Here is a 17,315-nt window from a genome sequence, read left to right as displayed (position 1 = left end):
ATGACCAGGTGTAGAGAGACTCTACGCTCTGCTACATTCTTCTTTCTGGGTATCGATACCTTTATTTCAACAGACAGCTAACTGGCTGCACTCAGACGCAAAACTCTCCCCTGAAGCAGGAGCCGGCAGAAATCTCCGTTCCGTTCTTTCAGCCTCGGCCGAGCTTCTTGAAGTCCAGCCCACGGCTGCACGTTTCAAGCGTCAGCAGACACATGAGAAGAGACGACACAGGATTTGGGGTTCCCCTGGCTCAAACTCTGGCCTGAACGCTGTCCCTGGGTCTTGCAGTAAACGTGCAGGTATCTAGCGTTCTTAGCTGCCCCGTGTGGCACCGAACAAGGCCCATCTTCAGGCTAAAGGCCGTAAAACGATGGGAAATCACCTAACGCCGTTCCCTTCTAGTTTCTGGCATTCTCCAGTGGCTTCAGCGAGCCGCTTTTACGTTCTTCCAGAATTTGTTAACGGCAGCAAAGCTATTCCAATAGGAGCCACCATGCCGTATCTTCTGCTCGGTTTCTCAAAATAAATAATTATATTTAACTTCAAATAATATTTCATATACTAAACAGATTTAACAATATTTACTTTAAATATTGTTTCAGCTGACTCTTTCACAGCTCCTTGAGGCCAACAGCACTGCCTTTACCAGAACTCAGCACCACATCTCCCGGCCTGCTTCAATGCACGGCGAGCTCGGCCAAGATGGGGACCAGGAGTGCTCTGTGCCCTGCTGGCTAACGGCAGGAAGGCGGGGGACCCACGGCTCACATGGTGAGTGACGAGTGGGCAGGGTCGGCTACTGCCACCAGCAGAACCCAGACAGTCCAGGTGGGAGACTGGCAGCTAAATGGTGGAGGGGATGGCTCCCAATGTCCTGAGTTCACCAGGCCACCCCATTTTCCAGCTTCTTGATGTCCCATTGAAGAAGACAATCTTGTGATACGATTCACGGGGCACAGTCCCATCTCATTTATCCTCACAGGAGGCAGAGAGGTTGGCACGGTGTGCCGGCTGCACCTGCAGGGTGGGGAGGTGTGGGGGGCCCTCGGGGCAGGAAGCTAAGGTTGAGATGACGAGGGCGGAATAAAGGGGTACACAGAGGACAAGAGCAGAGCTCCGGCACACGGGTGTTGACAAACATAACACCCTCTGGACCCCAAGATGCGGCCACCCAGGCTCTGTGGATGGGTGTGCACCCCTACCAACGGGCCTTTGACGCCAGCCTCACTGCATGCACGGGCACCAGCTCCAGGACCCACGGCCACCATGCTAACAGGCAGAGAGGAAGCTCCAGGGAAGAAAGTTCCTTAAAGACTCGGCCTCAGCTGGAAAGACATAAGCAGTGGCCCAGCACTTCCTTCTGGCCGCGGTCAGTCATTCCTACGGCCGTGACCTGGCACTGAGAGGCCACAGAGAACTGTTTGTGCGTAATTCCTCCTGAACTCACACAAACACCCGTAAGCATCCTGGCGAGGCACCGTGTCAGACAGGAGCCTCTAAGGACCGGCTGCCAAGGACAGACCCCCCGACCTGGCGCAGCAGCCCCGGGGGAGACTCGCCCCGGCCCCGGCCCCAACCCACTGTCGGCTAATCCGCCGCCCCCGCCCCTGGCTGATGGGAGGCCAGGACCGCGTCCTGAGAGAAGTCCTCAAGGCCAGTGAGCGTGAGACACAGCGGGGTCCAGCTGGCGCAAAGCCTGTGTGCCTGCCTAGCACAGGCTGCACGCCATTGACACGGGTTGAGTCGCTGGCCGTCCAGGTGACGGGAAGCCACGCCACCGAAGGCACCCTCTGGAAAACAAGGCCTCTTGCCCTTTTGCGGCGGGGCCGACGGCACAGGCGGGAGCCCGGCGCTGCTGCAGACGGGGACGCCCAGAAGACCCTCAGGTGTGCTCACGCAGCAGCTCGCGCTCCAGGCAGCATGGTCCCTCCGTGGTCTGCGCTGGGCTGGTGGGCTGATGGGCTGATGAGCTGGGAGGCGGCAGGTGCGTTCGGGCGCCCTGGCAGCCGCGTGGTCTGTGCGAGGCCGGGTACGTGCCAGCGCGCGGGGAGCGGGGAGACCGCGCGCAGCGGGAGCGCGGCCAGCACACTTGCCCCAGCCGGTCGGTGAGGCACTCGCGGCGCGGACGACGCTGCTCTGAAGTCGTCCCTGCGCCTCCGCCCGCCCCACGGCGTCCCTCCAGTGAGCTGTTCCCGGCGCTGTCCGCGGCCTTCCGGGCAGGAACACCGGGGCGCCCCCCGCAGATGCCCAGGTGGCCCCCCAGCCTATGACGCCGGCACAAGAGCGTGGCGGCTGCGGGGGCAGGCGTCAGAGACGAGCACTGGGAAGTCGTCAGTCCTTTCTCAGAACAGGCATGTGACTGAAACCGAACAGTTCTGCGATTCAAACCCAAATCTTAGAAACACGAGGACACCGGTCGAGCCGGGCACCGGTCAGCCGCTCACCCCAAACCCGTGTCCCAGTCACGCAGAGTGCCGGCCGACCTCAAGCGAGCGGAGGGCTCTGGGCTGCGGGCAGGGGGGCGAACCGCCCGGCCCCTCTCTCGCCCAGAGATGCGCTGCTGTGGCAGGCTGGGGAGGCATCCTCTCCCGAGGGTGCCGGTCCCCGCATCCACCCCTCCACCTGCCGCTGTCTGGCCCTACCCCTGCAGCCCTCCCAGATCTGCCCTCTGGGAGGACGCCAGGGTCGCCTATACGCTAACTGAGCCGGTCCTCGTGAGCTCGACTCAGCCGAAGCCCCAGGAAGGCAGAGTGCTGGCCACACGCCTGGCATTCAGCAGGCACCAAAACCGCGGGCTGGATGCGGCCCCACCCCACACCCCAAGCACCACCCAGCCCGGTGCCCCTCACTCTGGCTGGACCCTCCTCCCCAGGGGGTGACCCCCCCCCCAAAATCCCTGTCCGCCTGGAGGTCCCACCCCTTGAGTACAGGTCCACCGTTGCTCCTGTGCTGCCGACCCCAGCCCTCGGTCAGGCCTCCCACCTCCTCTCGAACCCCCGCTAACTCATCTCGCCCCCTGCCCTGCGTCCAGGGCCGTCTCCTCCAAACACACCCCAGCTGCAGCTCTCTGCTCAGAAGGCTCTGCTGGCTTCTCGTGATCTGAACACTCGGGGTGGGAAGTCTGGGCTGGATCCTGCCCTGTCACACATCCTCAGAGGAGACCTGCCCCATCTGTCCTCTCCAGTTGGACCCCCCAAAGTGTCCTCCCATGGAGAAAACCGCCCCCAGAGGGGGCCGCGGAGCAGAGGCCAAGGAAGGCAGGAAAGCCCAGGAGAAGCAAACAGGACCGGTGGCCGTGTCCTCTCAGTTTTGCCCTCCCCAGGCCTCCCAAAGTGAACTCTAGGCTGCAGAGCAAGGGTGGCCCGGCAGGAAACCCCCGGTGCCCCCGAGCTGAGCGGCCGTGGTCAGGGGAACGGCTGGGGCGAGGGGCCTCGGAGCTGGGCACCGGCTTTCTTTGTCGAGCACGTGGGCGAGAATAAACATTTCCCATCACGTCCCCCGGGCGGCCCCACGAGCGAGCGAGCCGGGTCTCCGCACGGCCACGGCCGCCGCTGGGACGCCTCCAACGGCGCATTTCCCAGCACAGCTCTAAACAAACACCATACCGCCCGTAGTAAATAATTTTTGTTTTCTCCCAGGCAAGAGTTGAACAACAATGGTGGGACCAGGAAGGCTCCCCATTCACAGGAAATGCTCGGTGTGTCAGCATCGGCGGAGGGCCGTGTGAGGTCACGGGCAACGGCGACCACGCTGGTCACGCGCGGCGGCTCCCATTCAACGCGACGTCTTTTTTGATAAACTGGTACTTGTGGGGGGAGGGCGGTCAGGGGAATGGGAAAGTTGCCTATAAATGTTTAACAAAAGATCTGAACCGGGAATGGGAAGGTACGTTCTTTCTTTCAATAGACAAAGCCTCCCACATCAAGATATGTTTGTGTTCTCAGACAAGAATTTCACGATAACGTTTAACTCGTGAGAACGAGCGCTCTGTGGGAAATGCCCACCAACCCCGAGTGACCTCGGATGAATGGAAGTCGGCAAGCCCTGTGGGGAACCCCGCTGAGGGCCCTGGGCACCCCCAGAGACAGGCAGCGGGTCTGCAGCCCAGGGCGGAGGCCACCAGCTCTGGAGCGTGGGCCCGAGGGAGGAAAGGGTCCCCTGCACAGGGAGAGTCCGCGCTGGGCAGAGGGGGGCAGACACTCCTCCAGCTGCCCGGAATGTTCTAGAATCCCAGAGCCACGGGAAGGTAGGGAGTGGGACGAAGAAGAAAGGGGAGGAAGCTCAGTGCTTCTCCTAGGACCCCCACCCGGAACAGCAATTGGCGGTTTTAGGTGGGGAGGAACAGGCTTTGAGTGCTGCCTGCTTGTGCAAGCACAGCCCTTCCAGAAGCTCGACTCCAGCCGGGCCCGCCGTCAGAGGCTCCCCAGCACCTAGGCTCTGTTCCCCCCATGTTACCCTTCCTCACCGGTTAAAGAGCAGGCTCAGACACCCAGAAGTGCAGTCCCCAACCTGGGCGGGCTGCGGGGGCGGCGAGGGTCCCCTCAAGATCAGGGACAGAGGGCAAAGTGGTCAGTTCGTTCATCAGGGCTTTCCTGTGGGTCGATTATAAAGAAGGTTAGAGGGTTGCCCAGGAGGCTCTCTGGGGCTCACTGTGCCACGTCAGAACAAGTTACTTTGTTTGTTTAAATTTTTTTCTTAATGTTTATTTATTTGAGAGAGAGAGAGCATGAGCGGGGGGGGGGGGGGGGGGGGGGCGGGGGGTGTGGTGCAGAGAGAGAGAGAGGGAGACACAGAATCCAAAGCAGGCTCCAGGTTCCGAGCTGTCACCACAGAGCCCAATGCGGGACTCGAACCCACAAACCATGAGATCATGACCTGAGCCGAAGTCGGACGCTTAACCGACTGAGCCACTCGGGCGCCCCAGAACAAGTTACTTTGGACGGAGGCAGGACTTCAGAAATTGTGTCCTTCAAACTTACCCAGGGCTCCACTAAATTCCAGCACTTTCTGAATGATCTTTCTTCTGGCAAAACAAGCACTCTCCAGCCCCTGTGCTGGCCCTGAAGCTGGCTGTTTCCAGGGAATAAATGTGCACAGCCTGCCCCACCCCCCAACCCAGCCCCACACCAGGGGCTCCCGACACCTCCGCGTGGGGGGCGCTGGTCCTATTTCAAACAAGGATGAGACTCATCAGCCTGGCTGGATGTGCTTGGTGGGACACTGAACCTCTGGAAAGTTAGGGGCGCAAGCCTCCCACTGCCCGGAACCCCTCGGGAGCACCTCCTACTGACACAACTGCCACCTCATGGCTCTAGAAAACATACTGCAGAAGCCTCTTCATGATGGCACCGCCAGGTCACCTGAGTTTTACAAGAAAACACAAAGCACTTGGCCTAAGACTCCAGAAGCTTCCTGCAGTGCACAAGACGCACGGCATACCCCACAGCCCTGCCCGAGCTCCCGGGTCAGGTCAGCTGCAAGTTGCGGCCACCTCTCACAGCTACATGGCTTCCAGAAGCCAACGGCCACCCACCGAGACGTCCCAAGCCTGGAAGGAGGGCAAAGATTCTTCACGGGAGACGGGGCAGGCTCCGCTGAGCTCCAGAGGGACATGTGGGCTCTGCAGCCCGAGGCTCTGGGAGCACCCGGCCTTGAACACCCTGTCCCCCATGTAACCTAGACATACGGACAGAGGTGGGACGTCTGAAGATTCAACAGGAAGACAGAGCGCATAGCTCAGTACCTGGCACGGGGCCGCTCCAAACACGAGTGTCCTTCCCGTGTCCCTGCAGCCCTGTCAAGCTTTCAGCGGGGCAGGGAGTTTAAGATGCTGGGAGGACACCTCGAGAGCTCAGGTTCTCTGGGAGTCCACTTGCTCTCAGGAAACGGGACACATGGGCGCCGGCCGGCCACGTGGCCGGCCGGCCCTGTACACAGTGCGGGTCCTAAACCTACTCCTTGAAGTCAGCCTCCCTGGGAGGGGACCATTTCTGGAACAGGAAGCTCCCGCGTGCCTCAGCTGCTGCAAGGGAACGTGGGTCACCCCGGGAGCACCCAGCCCTTTGTCTGGAAGGCCCGCGGGAAGACAGTCGGGCGCCTGGAAGACACCCGCCACTGACCTGGCAGCCCCATGTACCCACGGGATGCACCTCGAGTCACAGACAAACACGGCTGAGGGCAGCTCGGGGGCCCAGTGTGGGCCCAGTTCCCAGAGGTAGGCCAGGCGGGGGGCTGGAGGGGCAGAGCCGAAGCCAAGCCCCCCTCTTCTGGGAACCACTCCCCTCCCCCCGCCCCAAGCATGTTCTCAGAAGCCCCATCACGGACCACAGTGGCCCCCCACCGGGCTCCCTGGCCTCTTTCTGTGAGACCAGACACCTAAAAAGTTTCATGCCTAGGCCATGGGGACACTGACGTTTTCCTTAATTCCTGGAAGAAATTGGCCCGAAAAAATGGTAACAGGGCGACCACACGCCCCTGTGCGGGCAACAGGTGAGCGACGGGGACCCAGGCACTGTGGTAGGCACCTCCGGCTCCAGGAGGACACAGAGGGGTTTCCAGTAGCTCCTGGAGCCTCACTGTGGTCACCTGGAGGACAGGACAGCGACACCTGAGGGCTGAATGAAGGCAGCTGTGTGTGCAAGTCGAACACAGACTGTCGAAACAAGATGTTGTCAAGTGGAGTTTTTTTTTTGTTTGTTTGTTTTTCAACGTTTATTTATCTTTGGGACAGAGAGAGACAGAGCATGAACGGGGGAGGGGCAGAGAGAGAGGGAGACACAGAATCGGAAGCAGGCTCCAGGCTCTGAGCCATCAGCCCAGATCCCGACGCGGGGCTCGAACTCACGGACCGCGAGATCGTGACCTGAGCTGAAGTCGGACACTTAACCGACTGCGCCACCCAGGCGCCCCTCAAGTGGAGTTTTTAAAACCAAGAAGTAGACACTGCAGCTCACTGGAGGCTGAGAAGCACCCTCAAGGTCACGAGAACAGCCCCCACCACGGACAGACCTAATGACTGCAGGCCTGCACATCGAGCTCGCAGGCGCGGGGCCCGGCCACTGTGGGCTCAGCGTGGGCTCAGCATGGGCTCAGCGGTCTGGGCCCGGCCCCCCAGCAGCACTCAGCCTCAGGCGGGCCGGCCCAGCCTGCTCCAGAGAAAAGGACCAAAGGAAAACACGGAGCCACATCGCGTCCCACACTAGCCAGCCTCGTCCAGGACCTCCGGGGACTGAAAGGTAGCAGGTGAGGCGCGGCCCAGTGAGGAAGGCAGGCTCTGGCGTGAGGCCCCTCCCCACCGTGACATCCGCCTCCTGTTATCACCCTCAGTGTCCCACGTGGCCTGGTCTCCCCACCCATACCTGCCGTTCACCACGAAAGGCTTCCCAAAGCAGTCGGAAAACACGCCAGCTACGAGCCCAGGTCCCGAACAGACGGGACAGCTTGCCTCTAGAAAACTCCCCTCCGCGTGGCCACGACTAGGGCCTTGACAGACTGGCCTCCTGACGCTGCTCGTCCGGCTCCCCACACCCGGCTTGGTTCGGAGGCCTCCTCCCAGCAGCTAGCTTCCCGGGGTGCTGCCGTGTGGGGGCCGGTCCTCTAAGCGCCGGCCTGCCCTCTGGCAAGGACAGGAGGGTACACACCGCCTCGCCTCCAGTGAAGGCGAAAGTCCGGGGCCCAGAGACACAGGCGACCCGCGCACTCCGGCTCCGCTCTCAGGACCTGTGGAGGCCGGGGTCCCGCCCCGCGGGAGCACCTGCCAACACCAGTCGGAAGGAAACCAGCAGCGGGGCCCCTACTCTGCTCAGACACCACCCCCACCTCGCAGGAGATGCTCGTGAGCCCCGTCTATAAATCCTGAGTGTCGGGTCATAGCAGCACAGAGAAAAAGCACCCAAACCCACAACGCCGCTGCGTCTACACAGCCCGCACATTCGGCTTGGCCGGGTTAAAACCTGCTTGGCTGTCACAACCTGGCAAGTGTGGACAGAATATGGGGAAGCGAAGGCCTTCCGCTCCCCCGGCGGGGGCTCTCCGGGATGGCTGGTAACTGATGAGCAAGCTGCGGGCCCGGGGCCTGCTGTGACAACAGGGAAGTGTTCGGAGCCCGGGCCTCCCCGGGGCTCGCGGAACAGGAAGAGCGTGGGGCGCAGCACAAAACTGCTGCTGGGTCAAAACTACCACCAAAACAGGCAGCCATGGTCCTTAGTCATGGTTTAAAATGACAGCAAAATGTACACAGGTGTCAGTCTAAGAGGAACTTAAAGTAGAACGTAACTTGGCTAAAAGTGAGAAATGCCGGACCCCCCCCCCACCCCTCCGCCAGCCCCCGTCCTGCTCTGCCCGCGACTCCGGCTGGGAAATGCAGGCCCACGGGCTGGCAGAGCCAGCTGAACCGACCACGGAGAGTCCCCGCCGGACTCCGCCCTCGTCCAGCCCTGGTCACCGCAAGCTGAAATTCGGATCTTCAGTCTCTCCACCCCGTTTTCCATTCTGTGACCCACCGACCTCCGTCCAGAGTTGCAGACACAGCACTTGTAACAAAGTTACTTCGGATTCTCAATGTCATACTGAGCTTTCTGTGATGTCCCCAAAATAGTTCACAAGCTGGAAGATACATCCATATCCATTCTTCATTTAAATGGGGGACAAACTGGGGCACCTGGGTGGCTCAGTCGGTTCAGCATCTGACTTTAACTCAGGTCATGATCTCACGGTTCGTGAGTTCAAACCCCGCATGGGGCTCTGTGCTGACAGATTCTCTCTCTCTCTCTCTCTCTCTCTCTCTCTCTCCCTTTCTCTCTGCCCCTCCCCTGCTCTCTCTCTCCCTCAAAATAAATAAATAAACTTTAAAAAAATTTTTAAGCCTCTCTGGGATTCTCATATTTTTTTTGATACATGTTTAAGGAAAATACTGCACATTTACAGTGCTTCCCTTAAGAAGTCAGCCTTGAACACCCCTCTGGAGACAATCAGGAAGACACTCAGCTGTGCTCACCTGAGGAGCACACGGGTGCCACAGGTCACCCCAAACCCACACTCGGGGAGTGGGGCCGCCTGGTGGCTTATGTTTTCAACACGTTTGTAATGTTTGGTTAAAACTGATTTAACTTCTTTCTGGCTTTCGCCGTAAAGTTCAACCATCGTTTTCTGCAGGAATGGCTAGCTTTGCTTCTTCTGTCCTCTTGGACCGCGTGTGCATATGCTCCGCGTATGGTCACCACAATTTTGAGAACCAGCCTACTAAGTCTAGAAACGGCGATGATATGTCGCCTACTATTAAAACTTCTATGGGGCGCCTGGGTGGCTCGGTTGGTTAATTAAGTGTCCGGCTCTTGATTTCAGCTCCGGTCATGATTTCAGAGTTCGTTGAGTCCAAGCCTCATGTCCAGCTCCACACTGAGCCTGCGTGGGATTCCGTCTCTCCTCCTGCCCCTCCCTGATCACGCACAAGTGTTCACGCACACACACACGCTCTTTCAAAGATAAACAAACAAAAAAGCCCTCTAAAAACCTCCTGCCTTACCAGTGCTCATATGCTCAATACTGAAGAAAGGCGGAACTGCCCAAGTTTCTCTGTAAATAACCTCCTTGGAGTGGCACTTAAGGTCTCCTGTGATCTGACCCCTGCCTCCCAGAGGTCAGATCTCGGCTCACATCACTCACTCTGCAGTGAGCCCCCACCCCTGTGCCACTGGGCACGCCACACTCTCTATGACTCCCCCCACAAGTCACAGCCCAGAATGCGCTGACTCACCCTTGCTTCACTCACTGACCTCTACTTACTCTTTGCAACAAGGAGGCCCAGTGTCTCTCCACGGCCTCCTGACTTCCTGTCCCCTGTGCCCAGGGTAGCCTCCTGTCTTTGTTGTTCCCATGCTTGCCTTCAACAGGGCAGGCCACAGCTAGTCCCCTAACTGTCCTTCCTAACCTTGCTCCTCCGGCCCATCAATCACAACCCTCACCAGGCCCTGGCGGAGCACCCAGCACAGGCACGCCCTGGAGCCCGGCTCATTGGACAGATCACCTCCGTGCGGGCCTTCCCTGATCTGGAAACATTTGATCCCCGGAACCAGGGCTCCGGCATTGCGCATTTACTCCCAAACCCCTGACCTCAGCCAACTGTCATGGCCACAGGTCCTCAGCTCCATGCGACTGTACCCCGGCCACCGCGGCGGCGGTCTCCACGCTGGGGCCAGGCCCAGCACCAAGCAGGTAGGCACTCCGTGGGCGCTGAGCAAAGAGGAACAGGCTTCATAATTCCTTGGGAAAAATGACTACAGCTGACGTTTCATTGTTTCTAAAATAACAATGATCTGAAACACAAGGAAATCCCGACTTCCCAATCCAAACAAAACAGTCTTACACAAAGTTTTTCAATTATTTTGGTCAAAATTCAGGAGATTCTCACAAACTCCCGCCTACGTACACGCCTTTCCTTCTGGCACGTGGCCTGTTTCCACAGTCCATGAGGACAGTGCTCTGGAGGCACGGTGAGGGTCCCCTGACCCTGGGGGGGGGCTTTCCCGGGAGTCCCAGGCGAGGACAGGATGCCTGCGGGTGGTGGAATTCTCTAGCACTGGAGAGCGCGGGCAGTCAGCGGTCTCCAAGCCCGGGCCCCGTGCCACCCTTCAGGCTTCCTCAGTCTCGCGTCAGCAGGAAACCCAGTGTTTAGCTGGACGTTCTGTGGGGCCCGTCCTATTTTTTTCCACATTTTAAAAACTGGTAAAAGAGATAATACTGACCGCTTTTCTCGTTTCGCGGCGTGCGGTTCGGGGACGTCGGATACGGTCGCGCTGCCGCACAGCCATCGCCGCTGTCCGTCCACCCAGCACGCTTTCATCTTGCAAAACCCAAACTGTCCCCGTTAATCACTAACGCCCAGCCCCCCCCGCCCCCGTCCCCCACCCTCCATTCTGTGTCTCTATGAACTGGACCCCTCGGGGTCCCTCAAAGAAGGGCAATCACGCAGGATTTGTCCCTTCGCATCTGGATTGTTTGCTTAGACTAACGTCTTCCAGGGGCCATCCAATTTCGGCCACCCACCGTCCTCGCCCTCCCTGCCTCCAGCGCCGCGGCCCACCCTGCGGGCAACGCTGGGTGCGCCTGCCTCCTCGCTCTGTGAAGCTCCTGGGGTGAGGGGAGGGCACTGAGCCCAGCACTCCCCACTCAGGGAACAATCAAGCACTAGACGCCTGTGCCCCACATCCCAGCTGGGAGCGGCCTGGGCTCGCCTCCCCCCAAACGAGGCGGGATGCTAGACGCTGGGTGCACACACCGGGGACAAAACCCAGGGGGCGCTGTGGGGAGCCGGCCGACCTGCCTCTGCCCTTGGGGCCCTGCAGACCCGCAACCACAGATAAGCCAAGGGTTGAGCCAAGCGCCAGGAAGGACGCCCAGAGAGCCTGCTCATAAAATCCCCCCAGGCTTGTACCGCATCGGTTTCCACTGATCCGAGAGCTGTCAGATAAGGAGCCTCAACAACCTGAAGCGGGGGGGGGGGGGGGGGTGGCTGCACCAGGCCTGATGTTCTTTCAGCTGTTAGAGAAAAACCAGAGAGTGGAATGCAGAATTAAAACCCACAAACTGCAACCCGCACTCTGCCTAAACAACAGACCCTCTATGCGGGGGAGGTTCCCACACACCGCCCAGGGCTTCCTGCCCACCGTGACAGGGAGGGTCCTCGTGCCCGGGTGCTGGAGGGCCTGTGCACATCACCTCAGATGGGCTGACGGGTGCACACTCACGTATAAGCTGGGCAGCTGGTCTCCTGGCCCTGGGTTCTGGGCCCCAGAGGTATAGCTCCTGCCTCTGCTACCTGCCCATTTTCCAGGTGCTCAGGGACAAGACCTCCAGCTTCCCCAAGCTATCAGTTCTTCAGGCTGACATGGCCGCCTGATTCTTCGAAATATCCCTCAAATGACACCGCTCCCTTCGACCCCAGCCTCTGTGTGCATTCTGCCAACCAGTGTGCCCACACCTCAGCAGAAGCAAGAGTCCAGGCCAGCACCGGGGCATCTGATGCGACTCCTCTCGTGTCCTTGGGGTCGGCTGTCTGGGTCCCGAGGTGAGTGGGGCCCTAGTGGATTTCTGCAGGGCCCCCTTGAGCACCACGGACACTACAGCCTGCGTGAACTGGGGCAGGTGTACCTTAGAAACGCCTCCTGCACAAAGGAAACGGGATAGCTGGCTGCTGGGTCTGCTTTTTCAAAATAGGAAAACCAACCAAGAGTGCTATCAACAAAAGGCCCCGGGCCACTGGTACCTTCAGACAAAATACAAAGGCTTCACTGGACCCTTTCGAAGGCGAAGGCGTCATTATACTCACAGGGAACTCCTAGAAAGGCGGCAAGTGCGTTTGAAATGGAGAAAGTACACCATTAAGATAACCTGCCACCTCCGAGGCAAGGGGAGTGACAGGAACACCACCCAAGAGTCGCTGCCCAGGTCTAAGCACACCTGTTGGGAGCTCCAAGTTGGATGCATCTTGCAGGAAACACAGTAACACGACCTGTTCAACAACACACGAGCTCACTCAAGGAGGATGCAGGAGGTACACGTGGAGTCCATCCACGCACACACGCGCGTGCACGCAAGGCAACTGGATGCGTTTTCACTTTGGATGCAGCGTGACCCTGTCTCTCCGTTCTCACGGGCGCTGCGTCCTGCCGACTTCCAACCTCACTCACACTGAGAGTCCGTGGCACTGGCTGGCAGCGGCTGCAGGACAGGGCACGGGGCTCCCGCAAGGACAGGGCACAGATCCGACGGGGTCATGTTCCGACTGCCGCCCGGGCCAGCACCGCCGCCAACATCCCCCTCCCTGAACAATCCAGGGTGTGGAAGAAAATGACTAGCACTTAAAGCACTCAGACTTCAAATGTTTTCCTTAAGGCAGGCTGTTAAAGGGTAGTCTTTTCCCACAGGAAGAAAAGGTGGGCTTCGAATAACAATAAATCATAGCCTGGGAATCCTGGCTCACATTAAGCTACAATGCAAAGGGGGGAAGCCTGGGGTTTTTTTATTAGCAGACATGCAAAGACTGCGCATCAAGCTTTACCCTGCATCCTGGACCAAGTAGAGAAGACGAAATCTCACTTTCCCCACGAATTAGGATCTTGTAATGACAACCCAGTTCTGACTCATTAGTCAAACTGAGAGGCCGCAACTTTCATATGACTTTCCTCTTCCCTGGAGGAGACACCCTAAAGCAAGAGGCAAACGACGAGGCGGGGGAGACATCGCCTTCCCAGGGAAGGGTGCTGGATGGGAACAGGCCCAGGAGGGGCACGGCCACCTGGTCTTCAGCCAGGGCTGTGCAGGGCTCGGGGACAGGTGCTTCCCCAGGCTTATGGGTCACCGCACGTTTCTACTGGATTCTGACCACCCAGCAGGCGCACAGACCCGCGCATGCGCACACACGCAGCACAGACAGCGCACCTACCGGGCCAGGCGCGCGGAGGAGCGTTCTGCAGCAGCTTCCGGGGCAGCCCCTCCTGCGCCCGAAGACCACGGGGCAGTCCCTCCTTCCGAGAAGGGCTGAGGCCGCCTCAGCACTAACAAAACAAACACCGGAACACGGCCTTGGAGGTGCCGCTCTGACGTCCTGTATTTGAATCTTTGAGCCCGGGGCCTGAGAATGCAGCTTTCGAAGTCCCCTCCGGGGGCCCCCAGGGGGCTCGGTCAGTTAAGAGACTTCAGCTCAGGTCATGATCTCACTGTTGGTGGGTTCGAGCCCCGCGTCGGGCTCTGTGCTGACAGGTCAGAGCCTGGAGCCTGCTTCAGATTCTGTGTCTCCCTCTCTCTCTGCCCCTCCCCTGCTCACTCTCTGTCTCTTTCTCTCTCAAAAACAAATCATCATTAAAACAAAAGCCCCCTCCAAAAGCTGAACTGTTCAGTAAGTGGGGTGGGTATACAGTGGCTAAGAAACCCGGCTCTTGGATATCTGAGGAAGGGATGGCAGGGACTCTGAAGGGACCAGGGACAAGCCGCAAGACCGATGGGAAAATCCCAGGAAGAGCGGGGTTGGGCCACCCGGCAGGCACCAGAGCCACCGCAGACAGGCTTTGTGCTTTGACCTGGAACTGGGATCCTTATCCCAGAAGAACCGCTTTGGACGTGCCTCAGGAGCCGCTGCTGGAGACAGCGAGTCACAGAGCCATTGGGCTCGTGTCTTGCCTGTGGGAAGTCTCCGGAAGGAGGCGCAAGAAGCTGGCTCTGCCTCCGGGGATAAACTTGGAGGTTGGGGGCAGGAGGATGGAAATCTCAGTCTGAAAAATTGGGACTTTAGAAATCTGAGCTTGGTGGAAATGCAACTGATTCAAGAGAAATCAAATTTAAATTTAAAGACACCCTCCTCCCGCCCCCCAAAAAAGGGGGTGCCTGGGTGGCTCAGTAGGTTAAACATCCAACTCTTGACTTCGGCTCAGGTCGTGATCCCACAGTCATGGGATGGACCCCAGACGGGCTCTGTGCGGAGCATGGAGCCTCCTTGAGATTCTCTCTCTCCCTCTGCCCTTTCGCCCCCTGTTCACACTTGTTCTAAGAAAAAAAAGGGGGGGTGCCCATGTGGCTAGGTCGGTGGAGTGTCCAACTTTGGCTCAGGTCATGATCTCACAGTCTGTGAGTTCAAGCCCCGTATTGCGCTCTCTGCTGTCAGCAGAGTCTGCTTCACATCTGCTGTCTCTCTCAAAAATAAACGTTAAGAAAAAAGACAGCCTCCCCTGTGAGCAAGGGCTCAGAACCACAGTGGGCACGGACTGCAGGCTGAGCTGGGTGGGCTCCATGGACAGTGCTCAGGGGCTGCTGGTGGACATCTTCCACGGGGAACTGACTGTCCCTTTCATGCCCGCGCTGTGCCCTTCTACAGCCAGCCGGACGCCTGGGGCGCAGGGCCGCGAAGGAAGGGTCGGTCCCACACCATCCCTCCGCTGTCCCCGCACCCCATCCACCTCCTCTGCTCCCCACTGAGCTCCCCAATTCGGCAGCACCACCCATGCCAGCACCTGGGAAGGACACTCACTTCTAGTCTAGAGCCCCCTTTTACAGAAGGAAGCAGTTGTTTGAGACCTGACGTTTTACCCAGCCAGGTAAGCAGGGACAGCAGCTTTCCTGTGGCAGAACTTTCGCGTGCTGTGGTGCTCTTTCCATTTACCTGGTGTTCAGGAGCGCACGTCCCTGGAGAGCCACACACACACACACACACACACACACACACACACACACACACACAGTTTAGAGCGTTTGGATTTAAACTGGCACTTATTAAACTTCTTCACCTCTTGTGGAAAAAGTTTGGCACCTGACTCCCCAACACGTCCCCGCAGCAAGTGCTCAGGCCGAGGGTCCCGTCCTTCACAGAATGACACGAGGACACATGGGCTCTGTCGTCATGGAAACCGAGCAGTCCCGCCAAGTCCATTTGTCACCACACGTGCACTTAGCCGAGGTCACAGGAGACAACGCGCCACCCAAAATAAAACCCGCAAGACCCACGTTTACTGTGAGAGGAAAACAAAGCTGTGCGGCTGCGAAGGGTGCGTGGGACGACGCCTGGAAGGCCCTGTTCTTCTAGGGGATCCAGCCCACGTGACAAACAATGTACGGAGCAAAACAAATACCAGAGTTATCATCCTTCTAATTTCTCCAACCTGGGACTGCAACCGGCCGGCCCAGCTGGCTTCCACACTACACCACGAACGTGCCTGGCTACCGGCTGGGACATTTCGACACGCCTTCCCACACGGGACGTTCAGCACAGGAAGGAAAAGCTGCAGCAGAAGGTGGGGAATCCAGCATCGAGAACAGACCGACAGACCATCGCTCTCCGCCGTACTGGGACCTGGGAACAGACGCCGGTTCCATAAAAGAACATGAAGTTCTCGCAAGAATGAAAGTTTACTTGGTTTGTCACCTGCTGGAGCTCCAGGGCGTGGTGGCAAGTGCTCCAGGTGACAGGTCACTGGGTCGCTGGTCCATGCGGCCACGCCCACTCGGCTTCCCCGGGAATTTGGGAAGCCGCGGCACCACCCGTGGGGCCGAGCTTACACCGACAGACACCCCAGGAAGGACACTTTCACCTTAAACATGGGTCCCAATGGCCATCGCTTACTGGACTTTAAAACGCGGAGATGCACTGCAGACCCGGGCTGCCTGGGTCCCAGACCAGGGGACGGGAGCCCCTCCCAGGGGAGGACATGAGTCCCTGTCAGGTGTCTCCCTGCGCCCCTAACATCTGCCAAGCCCATCTGGCTGGCTTTCAGAGGACGTGTTCAGATCCCGCTGACACATTCAACTATGACAGTTATTACTTCAACAAAACAGAAGGTACTTTTGTGGAAAAGCCACCACTCTTTGGGATGCCACAGAATTACATCAGGCCTAAAAGACACCAGAAGGGCTGGCTTCCGGCAACAGGTGCGCCGCGCCCGGGTGCCCAAGACAGGGAGAGCCCGGAATGAGGACGCGGACACCTCGCAAGCAGGGCACTGTGGAGCTGCTCGGCCAATCGGGGCAACCGCTGGCTGGGGAGGCACGCTCCAGTGTCCCCCTGATGGGGCACGGCCCCCCAAAGATGGGAAGAACTCCACGGCTCGCTCCGAACCATCTCTGCGGCCTCAGAACAGGAGCACGCGGCAGTGCTCTCCTCGCCTTCCGGAGAGAGGCCTGCTCGTCCTCAGTGGCCACCGGCACGGACTTCCGTGCGGTGGACAGCCAGGAGGGAGGGGACAAACCCTCCCACCTTCGCGCCGTCAGGGACCACGGTAAGAATCATCACGGGCATCAGCACGGTCATTCCCCCGGGGACGCTGCGCACAGGATACATCCTCTGAGCACCAAGTAACAGCCACCTTTGCCACATCTGTCCTCTCTGCTGGGAGGAGTGGGTGGAGGGCACCGTGTCGTCTTTTTTTTGGTTTGTTTTTAAGTTTATTTTGAGAAAGAGCGTGCACGCACAGGAGCTGGGGAGGGGCAGAGGGAGAGAGAGAAAGAGCGAGAGAGAATCCCAAGCAGGCTCCATGCTGTCAGCATAGAGCCCGGTACGAGGCTCGATCCCAGGAACCATGAGATTGTGACCTGAGCCGAAATCAAGAGTCAGACGCTCAACTGACTGAGCCCTCCAGGCGCCCCATCATGTCTCCCCTCTGTGTTGGGGACGCCAGCCCTGTGGTTCACGAGGTCCCCCACACCACGGACCCGCGGTGCCGGGCAGGAAGGCCAGGAGGGGTTGAAAGGCCCACGCAGAGGGAGAAGCTGGCATCACCCGACGACGACACGGAGCAGCTCCGTAGGGCACCCGGCTCAGCAGCCGCAGCGAA

General features: G+C 59.0%; 1 protein-coding gene and 1 long non-coding RNA gene across 7 annotated transcripts in view; one reads left to right on the top strand and one right to left on the bottom strand.

The window, feature by feature from the left end:
- The window catches only part of SLC45A4 (solute carrier family 45 member 4), an 81,063-nt gene that overhangs the window by 13,454 nt on the left and 50,294 nt on the right, over window positions 1-17,315 (bottom strand). The gene's annotated exons all lie outside the window — the stretch shown is intronic.
- On the top strand, window positions 478-3,925 carry LOC123585402. Its single transcript, XR_006706140.1, has 2 exons — window positions 478-771; window positions 3,639-3,925. It is a non-coding gene; the product is annotated as an uncharacterized LOC123585402 (long non-coding RNA).

The sequence above is a fragment of the Leopardus geoffroyi genome, chromosome C3 (genome assembly GCF_018350155.1).
Source record: "Leopardus geoffroyi isolate Oge1 chromosome C3, O.geoffroyi_Oge1_pat1.0, whole genome shotgun sequence".
In the NCBI taxonomy this organism is placed as follows: domain Eukaryota; kingdom Metazoa; phylum Chordata; class Mammalia; order Carnivora; family Felidae; genus Leopardus; species Leopardus geoffroyi.
This window is presented reverse-complemented; position numbering and strand designations above follow the sequence as displayed.